The sequence below is a fragment of the Rhinichthys klamathensis genome, unplaced genomic scaffold (assembly GCF_029890125.1).
Source record: "Rhinichthys klamathensis goyatoka isolate OS25496 unplaced genomic scaffold, OSU_Roscu_1.1 h1tg000036l_1, whole genome shotgun sequence".
NCBI lineage: Eukaryota > Metazoa > Chordata > Actinopteri > Cypriniformes > Leuciscidae > Rhinichthys > Rhinichthys klamathensis.
The window spans coordinates 4,002,475-4,013,281 of NW_026606584.1; positions in this window are offsets into that span (position 1 = coordinate 4,002,475).

The following is a 10,807-nucleotide window of genomic DNA, read 5'->3' on the forward strand; positions in this document are numbered from 1 at the left end:
AGCCAAGTAATTTAAACTAGTATCTGTTCACAAAGCAGTCCCTTATCTAATGGATTTATGCACATCAATTTATCGTTAATATAACAACCATGATGGCTATTAGTTTGATCTATAACTATAAAGTGTAAATATATTTTTTAATCAGTTGTTTATTGCTAGTCTAACTTAGTTTGATCTATAACTATAAGGTGTAAAAATATGTTGTTTTTTTCTGTTATTTATTGCTAGTCTAACTTTATTTGTCTAAGTTAGGTTAAGCTAGTTAACGTTTACTTACATATAACTTAGCTAACTTGCATAAAAGGGAGAGAAAAAATTTACCATTCTGTTGCAGAGCGAGGGGGACGATGTTGACTTCCTTGGTCAATGTCTTCTGAATCGGATTCAGGCTCTGGAGGCTCAAACAAATATGGCTTGGTATAACCTAATAAGCTGCTAGGAGCATCCATTTCGGCTGTAGCGGGTCCCGTCGAGTGCAGCTTTCCCGCGAGTGGGCGTGGTTTCAGCGCAGCCAGCGGACACGCCCCCAGCGTTTGAGAGCAGAGAAAACTGCTCATTTTTTCAAGATTTTGATAGCTTATTTTATGTACTTGCCGGCTTTTTTTATCATTCAAATTTGGCTGGGTGGCTAATAACACATTTTTCTGTGGTGTGACAAACTCAGAACACATACTTAATTTTGACTTTACGGGGACTTTAAGTGAATAATTGAGTGATGATTGAGCATTATTGAAGACACCTGATGTTAACAAGCAGAATCTCTGAATGAGAAAACCGGAATGTTTAAGTCACCATTATGGAGATAAGTGTGTGTTTTAGTTGGGCTCTTGACCATTAACTTATTAACTTTAGATTTTGTTTGGTTGCTGTACATGAGTTATAACAGCCGGATGAACAATAAACAAAGGTCATCTGATGGTATTGGTTGTGTTTTAACATAATCATTATTTCATAATCATTTGACCTGAGTCACTGAACTTATATTAAACTGAATTTCTGAGTTAAGTTTACCTTATGGATAATAACAGCACTGTCATTGTAGAGCATACTATTTTTTTGACTTTTCAATGAAATTCAAATGATCAAATCAATAAATAAAAAAGAAACCAAAAAAATGACCAAATTCCATGATGTTGAAGTTACATGAACATATTATGTTTGTTTAACGAAACATAGTTATGTGGAACCGGTGGAACCTGTTTACAAAAAAAAGTTAAGTAAAGCCAACATATCATTTTTTTGAGTGTATAGGGCTATCGTAAGAGCTGGTTTAATGTGTATGCACCAACACACTTGTTGCTTATTATTCCACGCTCTGCATTTCCTTAGTCCAGCCTTGCTCAACTGTGTGTAGTAGGACAGTGTTCAAGACACCCGTCTTGGCCCTCTACCAGCTAAATATCTGGTGTTTCAACTAGGTCTGGTACCCGGCCGAAATGAGGCGGGGGCTACAAGGTCTTCATATGAGTAAACTATGTGTAAACACTCATGGAATGTTGAACGCGGCTATCTCCCCTCTACATGAGTGGAGCACGCGTGTTGAATACGGCTTCATATTTGTCTTCGTCAGACGGTCACCTCTCGCCCTTCTACATGATCGACTCGTGCTGGGCACTTTGGTCAGTTCTGTGATTCGAATGTTTCCTCACTCAGATTGCAAGTGGCCTTTGCGAGAGGATTATATCTACAACTTGAACGGACATTGGTGTCAAATAGGTTATGTGACTATTACGACAGTTGTTGACACCCCTGCTAAGTGGTGTTCAACTAGGTTAAACTGCTGCCTTCTACACGAATGGTCACCCTAGTGGGTTATATCTATGCGCATTGCTGTTGTACACATCCACTTTGTAAAAAGCACTGACAAGGAATCTGTCATCATTTGTGGTTTCTCCCACGAAGGTAGTAATTTTTGCGGAAAACCCATGCCAGGTGGGCTATGAGGCACCTGTGCATGTTGATATGGCCTATATGTTTTTATTACCAGGATGTTCCTTTCAACGCATGTATTGTCCGTGCAGGAATCGAGCTAACTAATCTATGTTCAGCATTCATCTTAAGCTGTTGCAGCCACAGAGTTGGCGTGTTCGACTAAGTTGTGTAAATGACTGGGTGATTGGCACCACTGTTACTGCTGCCTTCGTGCTTCATCTGTTAACCACGCTTTCATACTAGTTCATACAGCACCGGCATCGCCGTTGCAGTGGACATTAGTGCTAGGTGTTGGCACAACGTCAGCCATTAACCGCACAACACGGCCAGGCTTGCCTCCAGTTGTAAATTATGCAAAAGTGACCGCTTACTACCACATGTATTATTTGGTCAATAGCACACACTGTACAGTGTGGTGCTCACACCGTGGATGCCACATATCCCGGGATGAACGTTGCTAGGTGATAGTGCCGTTGCCTATCCATGTGTCAGCAGTGTGGAATGGCTGCTGTTTATGCAGTCCAAAGATGAGTGCCGACATGAATGCTGGCATTGAGTGTATAGTTTATCCAGGATGCAGGCGAGACCGCTGTCCTTTACTCTGCAATAATCTATGTGTGTGCAACCTGCTCTTATAACTGCTATGCCGCTGAGCTTATGAGGTCCCACTGCATGAAGTTCTTTAGCTAGGTCTCCGGCTTGGCTTGCAGCCGATCTGGACCTTCGCTATCAACACGGTCAATTAAATTTTATAGTTCCCATAGCACCACCGTTCGGTGACGCAGTGTCGAGATACCGACTCGAAAGGGAACGTCTCCGGTTACATAACGTAACCTCTGTTCCCTGAAAAGAGGGAACTAGACACTGTATATGCTGCCATGTTACATAGCTCAGAGTCTTTGTTGGCTGCACTCTGCTTCAGTCCAAGATTCTGAGGCAATGGCGTTCAGCGCCGCCTTATAGTGCGGGGGAGCCAGCCTCTATTTCGCACGCTTGACAGATTCTCGCCCGTGAGATTTCATAAGGCTTCAGTAGATTCTAGTGAAGGAGGGGATAACCCCTACAGCCACCTTTCTGTGACGCAGTGTCTTATTCCCTCTTCTCAGGGAACCGAGGTTTTGTTAGGTAACCAGAGACATTTTGTTATTTCTCCTTGCAACGTGCAGATTTGTGTGCACAATCATATTTTTCTTGTGATTGAGTTTAGGATTTGTTATTTCTGCAGGTTTACATTTTATGTGCAAGCTTTGTCAATGTGCTCAAACTGCTGCAATTCACTTGAGCGCTGTGTTTATGCTCTTGCGCTGTTTTGTCCATTATTTAACACCATACAAGGCAATGTCTTTTAATCATTGGTTTGAATTAGTAAGAACGAGAAAGGTGTAAAAATATAGCCTATATTGTTGAAAATGTTTGAGGAAAATGGAGTTACCGGCGTAAGCCTATATGCCGGGCTCAGCCCCGGACTGCTCCGGCCCAATTTAACCCCTGTAAATAAAACACCTCATCTAGCGACACTACTAAGTCGACCAGTCCACGGAAAATGCCAGCGTAGCTTGATCCTTCACTCTCATCTTTGTCTTTTAAGGCTAATTCGAACAGGCCAAAAACTTCACACAGTCGATCAGACGGCAAAGAATGTGGCGGTTCTTACTAACCTAATTTTTCTGACGACGTACAGCTATCGTCCAACTGTGTGGCAATGTTGACTGTACCGAAAGCCTTTTCTTGTTGTTCAAATTCAAAATTGTTTTTAAATATTATTGGATGTCACATCAGCTTAACAACCACAACCGTTAGGGGCCAGTGCAAAGTCGATCGGGAGGCAGTCGAAGGCGGGGGCCTGGACACGGAAACTAGCTTTAGGGACGTGGAACGTCACCTCCCTGGCGGGGAAGGAGCCTGAGATTGTGCGTGAGGTTGAGAGGTACCGACTAGAGATAGTCGGGATCACCTCCACGCACGGTTTAGGCTCTGGAACCACACTCCTTGAGAGAGGATGGATTCTTTACCACTCTGGAGTTGCCCATAGTGAGAGGCGGCGGGCTGGTGTGGGATTGCTTATGGCCCCCCAGCTCAGCCATCATGTGTTGGAGTTCACCCCGGCGAACGAGAGGGGCGCTTCCCTGCGCCTTCGGGTCGGGGATAGGTCTCTCACTGTCGTTTGTGCCTACGGGCCGAATGGCAGTGCAGAGTACCCGGCCTTCTTGGAGTCTCTGGGAGGGGTGCTGGAAAGTGCTCCGACTTCTACTGGGGGACTTCAACGCCCTCGTGGGCAGCAACAGTGACACCTGGAGGGGCGTGATTGGGAGGAACTCCTGATCTGAACCCAAGCGGTGTTCTGTTATTGGACTTCTGTGCTAGTTACAGCTTGTCCATAACGAACACCATGTTCAAGCATAAGGGTGTCCATCAGTGCACGTGGCACCAGGTCACCCTAGGCCAGAGGTCGATGATCAACTTTGTGGTCGTTTCATCCGACCTCCGGCTGTATGTCTTGGACACTCGGGTGAAAAGAGGGGCAGAGCTGTCAGGCCAAGTGGACTGCAGCCTGGGTGGTTGTGGAGGCAAAAAAATCAGGCCTAGGAGGAGTTCGATGAGGCCATAGAGAAGGAGTACCGGTTGGCCTCGAAGAGATTCTGACAAACCGTCCGGCGCCATACGCTGACTCAGGAGAGGGAAGCAGTGCCCTACCAACACTGTTTACAGTGGAAGTGGGCAGCTGTTGACCTCAACTGGGGATGTCGTCTTTGAGGATCTCCTCAATCCCACCGACACGTCTTCCATTGAGGAAGCAGAGGCTGAGGGCTTGGAGGGGGACTCGTCCATCACCCAAGCTGAAGTCACCAAGGTAGTCAAGAAGCTTCTCGGTGGCAAGGCACCGGGGGTGGATGAGATACGCCCTGAGTACCTCAAGTCTCTGGATGTTGTGGGGCTGTCTTGGCTGACACGCCTCTGCAACATCGCGTGGTGGTCGGGGACAGTACCTTTGGGTTGGCAGACCGGGGTGGTGGTCCCTTTTAAGAAGGGGGACCGGAGTGTGTGTTCCAACTACAGGGGGATCACACTTCTCAGCCTCCCCGGGAAAGTCTATGCCAGGGTACTGGAGAGGAGAATTCGGCCGATAGTAGAACCTCGGATTCAGGAGGAACAGTGCGGTCTTCGTCCCGGTCGTGGAACACTGGACCAGCTCTATACCCTCTCCAGGTTCAACTGGAGGGTTCATGGGAGTTTGCCCAACCAATCCACATGTGCTTTGTGGATTTGGAGAAGGCATTCGACTGTGTCCCTCGCGGCGTGGTGTGGGAGTATGGGGTCCGGGGCCCTTTGCTAAGGGCTGTCCGGTCCCTGTACGACCAGAGCAGGAGCTTGGTTCGCATTGCCGGCAGTAAGTCAGACATGTTCCCGGTGCATGTTGGACTCCGGCAGGGCTGCCCTTTGTCACCGGTTCTGTTCATAATTTTTATGGACAGAATTTCTAGGCGCAGCCAAGGGCCGCAGGGTGTCCGGTTTGGGGACCACACAATTTTGTCTCTGCTTTTTGCGGATGATGTTGTCGTGCTGGCCCCATCAGACCAGGACCTTCAGCATGCACTGGGACAGTTTGCAGCCGAGTGTGAAGCAGCTGGGATGAGAATCAGCACCTCCAAATCCGAGGCCATGGTTCTCAGTCGGAAAAGGGTGGCTTGCCCACTTCAGGTTGGTGGAGAATTCCTGCCTCAAGTAGAGGAGTTCTACCAGAAAGACTCGGGAGATATAATGGTATAACAAAGCATACATTTATTGACAGCCCAGCAAGCAATTATTTATAAAGTTCTTTGGCGTAGGCCCCGTCCGTAGTTCATGATCCGAGGGTAGCGGATCTGCATTTCCTGCCTGAAGATGAAGGCAGGGGCGCAGCAGACCCCCCTGGGAGTTATGGACGGGACCATCCTGGTGGTGGTGGGGAGGATGGAGGTAGTTGTCGCGACAGCATCTGCGAACTCAAACGTGTGTAAGTACCAATCTTTTATACAGCGAGTATAAGGACGTGATTGGATAGATGTGAAGGTAATAAGTGACGTAATAATTAAGTCTTCCTGGCAGAACTTTATGCTGAAGCTTTCATTTCTACCAGAAAGACTCGGGAGATATAATGGTATAACAAAGCATACATTTATTGACAGCCCAGCAAGCAATTATTTATAAAGTTCTTTGGCGTAGGCCCCGTCCGTAGTTCATGATCCGAGGGTAGCGGATCTGCATTTCCTGCCTGAAGATGAAGGCAGGGGCGCAGCAGACCCCCCAAAAGTAGGTGGATTATGGATCCACCAGGACGGGGCCAGCCCACCCCCAAAAAATGGTAACGGAAGTATACCAACCGGTCGTGAATCCTGTGGTTCCTGAAAAATAGAAAAGGGGGTTACCATAATAGCATGATGGACCTTGAATGTGCATGGATTCCTTTAGACGAGGAAGCCGCTTAAGTTTTGTAAAACGTTGACCTGTAAGGTACAATGTGGAGCCATGGAAAAATTTCTTCATTTAGCCGGGCATTATCCGGCGATTTACGTAGAATTCAATGTACTTTTTACGTGATTATCAGCTCCATTCCTAGGACGCGCAAAGGCGAGGCCGCATGAACCATACAGAACCGGGCCGCGTTCGGCCATACATAATGGTGCCACATTGATCCATACATAGACAGGCCTCGTTAGACCACACAGAACAGTGCCGCATGGGTCATGCATATACAGTGCCATGTTAGACCAAACAGAACGGTGCCACGTTAGGCCAAACAGAACAGTGCCGAATAGGCCATGCATAGACAGGTCTCGTTAGACCATGCAGAGCGGTGCAACGTTAGGCCGTACATAGACGGCCTCGTTAGACAATACAGAACAGTGCCACGTTATGCCATACATAGACAGGCCTCGTTAGACCATACAGAAAAGTGCCACGTTAGGCTACACATAGACAGGTCACGTTAGACCAACAGAACAGTGCCACGTTAGGCCATACATAGACAGGTCACGTTAGACCAACAGAACAGTGCCACGATAGGCCATACATAGACAGGTCACGATAGACCAACAGGACGGTGCCACGTTAGGCCATACATAGACAGGTCACGATAGACCGACAGGACAGTGCCACGATAGGCCATACATAGACAGGTCACGTTAGACCAACAGAACAGTGCCACGATAGGCCATACATAGACAGGTCACGATAGACCAACAGGACAGTGCCACGTTAGGCCATACATAGACAGGTCACGATAGACCAACAGGACAGTGCCACGATAGGCCATACATAGACAGGTCACGTTAGACCAACAGAACAGTGCCACGATAGGCCATACATAGACAGGTCACGTTAGACCAACAGAACAGTGCCACGTTAGGCCATACATAGCAGGCCTCGTTAGACCAACAGAACAGTGCCGCGTTAGGCCACTTTTTGATAGACCACATAGACGAGGCCTCGATAGGCCACAACGGCCGCCAATCCCACATGAAGACGCGGTAAACTAGACGAAACATGTAAAACGAAGGCCAGCCAGCCTTTTTTATTTTTTTATTTATAATTTATTTATTTATTTATTATTATTATTTTATTTTTTTTAATAAGCAATACATGCTACGATGCCTTGGTAGACCACACAGAACGTATACCCCGAAGGGCCACTGGCCAACCATAGGCATCTTTTTTAAGGATAAGTCACTGATATGCCACTAGGCATACACAGAGACTAAAGACCTACACAGAGACTAGGCCCGCTGGGCCACGGGGCTGCTAAAGCCACACAGAGACAGACACACATAGACGAGGCCCTAGGCCACATGGAACCAATGCCATAACTGGCCACAAGACAAGCCACGTTAGGCTACACGGTCACGATAGACCACACTGAACATAGAATGAGGCCACGAGGGCCATGATATCGTGAGCCCACACCGAGACAGAACCATTACCATAACTGGCCACAAGGCCGCGGGACAATGCCACGTTTGGCTACACGGTCACAGTAGACCACGCTGAACGTATATCGTACGCTTGCATTTTTGTTGTTGTTTTTTTTTGTTTTTTTAGCCACATAGAGACAGGGCCTCACTGGGACAGGCCACTGCCAGACATAGACGACAGTCCACTAGCTGCGCATGCACGATGACTCATTGCCTGTAATGAGAATGAAATAGCATTACACCACCACCAGTAGTTGTATAGGTATTTACCTGCTTTATTACTGGAGAGCTTGCTGAGCTTCAAGAATGGATATGATTTGGATGCAGAGGACGGAACATATGCCCATGATCTTAATAGCTGGTATAGAGATTCCTGGTTCAGCTGCAGTAGTAGCTGCCCCGATTCTGGAGAAATGGTCGGTATAGGGAGAGGGGGATAAACCGCAGCTTTAATGACGATAGATAAAGGAGTCCTGAGCCAGGCCTTAGAAAGAGGTGCTCCGAAGTTCTAGGTGGATTTTAAGAATTTTATATTTAGATGTGAAGGGAAAAAAAATTGTTATTGATTTGGAGTGTTAGGGTGATGCCGGAGCCTTGGCCGTCATTCTTAGAGTGCTAAAGAAGATTAAAGAAAATAGGTGAGAAGCATAATAGAAGAAAAGCACAGCAGGATCGAAATATTAAATTTCATGAATTAAAATCCCCAGACACGTGAAGCCGTAAGAGCAGATAAAACACGGCTTTTAGCAGAATATGTATATAAAAAATAGGGATTATAGTAGGTAGAGATAATTAGTAATCGAGAAAGAGCAAGGTAATAACAGGTGTTTATCTGGAGGTGCTAGAGGATTTATCTATGCCTTCGATTTTACGTAAGGTTAGCAATCCTAATTCCTGAGTCTTTTCACTGCAAACTTTCATTCACTTATTACTCGAACACCTGCAAGCAATCTACGAATGCGAGAATATTTTATTACGATTTCCGTAATTGAAGACGAGGAAGGAACCACCGGCCATTATTGAGATGGGAATTAGAGGAATCTGGAAGAAAAGCAAAACGTTATAAACTGAACCAAGCAGAAGTATAAGCTTTTAAGGTGGAGGGAGCCGTACCTTCGTGAAGTACGATCTAGCTGGATTGAGCAGATCTTCTAATTTAAAATTTCTGTTATTTCTCAAAACATGACTGACTTCAGATCTTGACAAATCACGTGAAGCAAGCAGTCGGCCCGCCATATCAGAATTCGCTTCTCGTCTGATGCTTGCAGCTACCGCCTGACCGTAACGGTTTGTTTTCCACTGTAGAAAACTCAAATGTCATGATTGCCAATACAAGAGTGTACCGGCACCCCCTTTTTTTTTCCTTTTTTTTTTTCTTTTTTTTCTTTTTTTTTTTTAAATAGCATAATCGTCTGACAGAAGATCTGTCTTATGATGGCAACTTTGCTTCATTGCATGAGCAACATGCGTTTAGAGACCACGTCAAGCCCCAAAAGACGCTGCGACGGCTATAGAAAACTTTGTGAAGCGCAGATGATATGAAGCTTGAGTGAGCTTAATAATTTGATCTGGCCTTTACTGATCCAGGTATCCGAATCTGAGATCGGACATACACCCTTCGTATAACCATATGTCGTGGAATTTCTTAATGCTAATATCACAGACGAAACTGACTTAATGCGATGCTTACCTGAAGTAAGGTGACAGCGTCCCGTCAAGAAGATACTATCGACCCCTCAATGATGCTTCATGATCCGTTGTTTTAAGCATAGAATCCATTCCTCAGATATGCAGCATATGCCTGACGTGGCTCCCAAGTTGCTCTTTGTAGAAATAGTTTTATTCGAGCTGGGAGATCACTGGCCACAACGAGTCTCTTGAATAGAAAGATACATGAACCTATAATCATACGGTTGAGTAAAACAATGTCACTCGAGTCTTATCCACTGTGATAAGTTTGTTATTATCAAACTAATCATATGACTGTTATGAGGAGCGCACCCGCTGAACATGGCATGAGTTTAAAGCCAGTTTAATATCCGGTTACTCTTAAGCTTATTTTATTTCTATTCAGTTGCGCAGTTGTTAGTATTTTGCAATTGCCCATGTGAGCGCAGTGGTGGGCAGATCGAGGCTTCGTGGGACACTGAAACCGTTGAATCAAATGTGCCTTATTGTGCCGAGGCTTCGAGACAATCCGACACCCGTCTCCACGGTGACCCCTTGTGGTTAGAACAGTGTAAATGCAACAAAAACCCAGGTCAAACATGCATAAAAACACCTTTTACAAACTATTGCAATTTTTTTTTTTTTTTACTGAAGTAAAAATCTTTCAAATGCAATTATATAGTCATCTAATAAGATTATCATGTGTAATCGTGTTCCTTTATCAGTTGTCAGGGTTTGTTTTGTTGGTCCTATGAATGGCTCAGCTAGACAGGCCAATAAGTACCTCATTTTAATTATGCTAATGTCTTATTAAAACATCTACAAATGTATAAAACTGATCAGAGATCAGGTAAACCTACAGAAACTTGTTCATTGGTTCTCAGTAACTCCTCATGATTCATGGGTTGACAGAGATCATCGTCCCCAGCGGTGAACCATTTAAATTTCGAAGTGTTTCAAAACAGTTACGACGTAATGAAGCCTCGTTTACTGAAATCACGTGACTCTGGCAGTTTGATACACGCTCCGAACCATTGGTTCGGAACAAAAAAGATTCGTAAAGGCTTCGAAGCTTCATGAAGCAGTGTTTTGAAATTGCCATCACTGTGAGCGTGGGATCGGCGATGCTGATACGACGGTTCGTATTAGATTACCTGTGCACTGTGGAATATCGGTAACGTGAATCTTTGCTTACACTTATAACAAACATTAAGGCTAGCTAGCCAGCCCTGCTGTTTAGAGCATTGCAGTATGTTGCG